Raw genomic sequence first — 2,369 nt, 5'->3', positions numbered from 1 at the left:
TTGCCCCCCCCCGTGGTTACGGGCCTGTTCACAGATACATGTATTGAATCAAATGATATTGTTGTGGTTAACGAATTCGATTATGGTATGTATAAGTAATATTTTGAATTATAAATTAAAAAGTATTTTACTAAATATACATGGTTTTAAACAGATACAACAAGTGTTATGTTAGATGAAAAATCGATGAATAGAGAAGTCAATGTAAATTGTTTCATCGATCTAGACAGTAGTGAGCTGAATGGTATTTCATATTTGGATGGTATGATTAATTATTCCCAAAAAGGTACCTAAATTTTTTTATACTTGACTATTAGGCAAAGATTCATGATGAATAATATTCAATATTTTTATTTCAAGGTATTTGTCATAGAAATTTAAGGAGTGATGTGAAGAGAAAGGGATGTTTGAGAGAAATAAACGTGTCACGTATTAAGTACATGACTCCCAGAAAAAAACATTTCCACCGTGCTATTGTCGATTTTAAAAAACAAATATTAGTCAACAATAGAAGACACTTGATGACTAAGAACAAGTTAATTGAAGCAAGAAATTATATTAAGAAACATGGCATGATGATTGAAAAAATGAATGAAACTTCAATGAACTTTTTCAAAACACAATAAAAAGTTCAGAGCGTTTTACCAAGAGGAAGGAGGTTTTCAATAGACGATAAGGTGTTTGCTTTATCGTTATATAAATCTAGTGCTAAAACCTATCGTCTTTTGTCAAAGACTTTTGCTCTCCCATCAAGGAAAACACTTATGAATTTACTACGCCAACTTCCTCTGACACCTGGTGTAAACCATCAAATTTTTAACCATTTAAAAAGCATTGTAAGCGATTTCAAAAACGTTTTAGATAAAAATTGTGTACTCCTGTATGATGAAATTTCACTGGCCGCAGGAATCCAGTATTGTGAATCAGAGGATAGAATAATTGGACTTCAGGATTTGGGTAATAATAACAGAACACTTAAGTTTGCAGATTAAGCTTTGACTTTTATGGTTCGAGGTGTCAAGCGCAAATTTAAGCAACCTGTTGCGTTTTACTTAACAGAAAGTGGAATAAAAACACCAGATTTAGTTGTTGCTTTGAAGGAAATAATAAGGGCAGTTCAGTCTACGGGTTTGAAAATAATAGGAACTATTTGTGATCAAGCACCAACAAATGTGGCAGCTAATAACATACTTCTTAAGGAAACAGTTGAAAGCTACAACACTTGAGAAGGTTTTGAAAAACAATGTCTCGGCTTTGAGATTGATGGACAAGAAATTGTTCCATTATATGATCCTCCACACCTTTTGAAAGGAGTAAGAAATAATTTAGTAACAAAAGATTTAACATATTATGTTAACGGAGAACAAAAAATTGCCAAATGGAGTCATATAGTTCAATTTTATGAGATTGACAAATTACGACTTGATGTAGGAGAACGGATGACACCAAAACTTACAGATGCTCATGTCTACCCAGATAAAATGAAAAAGATGAAGGTGTCAGTGGTTGCTCAAGTACTGAGCCAAAGAGTAGGCGCCATCATGCTTATGCTGTTTGAATGGTCTGGTGAGTACCTAACTATAATATTTTACAATAGTGTTTATACGACATATCAAAAACTTTATACTAATCAATATTATTTCAGGCGAAAAAGATGACAAAATTAATTCTTCTGCAGCTGATACAGCCAAACTATGTTTGTTCATGGACAAACTATTTGATAGTGTCGACAGCAGTTCTACATTGATTATTCCGGGTAAAGAACTTAGGAGTTCTGTAACTTCATTATCACCCCATTGGACATTTTGGGAAGAAGCATTACAGATATTAAATAGTATGAAATTCCCAATTAACGTTCCAACACTTAAAAACTGGGTAACTACAATAAAAGGCATCAAATACATTTGCAAAAAACTTTTAGGTGATGGTTTTAAATTTATTACACTTAGATCTTTTAACCAAGACCCAGTAGAAAATTTATATGGTCAAGTTAGAAGCCATGGGTGTCGTAATGTAAACCCAACTTGCTCAAATTTTCAATCATCTTTTAAATCATTAATGATTAAGAATTTAATGTCCTCTCAAAGTGTGGGAGCTAACTGTGAAGATGACAATTTTATTATGCAAATCTAACAAATTTTAAAAAATTACTGTTAACAACAAATATCTCCGAAAGTCCTCCACAAGCATTATTTTCATTCTCTGAAATTAGTTTCCATGAAAACATTAACATTCCTATGAAAAATACTAAATTAGCTTTGGCTTGTCAAGCTTATGTTGCAGGTGCAATCACAAAAAAAATTAAAAAAATTACAAGCAACTGTAAATTTTGTTTTGAAATTCTAAATTCGGAAAATTCTAGACATAGC

Source organism: Acyrthosiphon pisum, chromosome X (genome assembly GCF_005508785.2).
Source record: "Acyrthosiphon pisum isolate AL4f chromosome X, pea_aphid_22Mar2018_4r6ur, whole genome shotgun sequence".
Taxonomy (NCBI): domain Eukaryota; kingdom Metazoa; phylum Arthropoda; class Insecta; order Hemiptera; family Aphididae; genus Acyrthosiphon; species Acyrthosiphon pisum.
The sequence above is the reverse complement of the archived record's forward strand: the minus strand, read 5'-3'. Positions refer to the sequence as shown.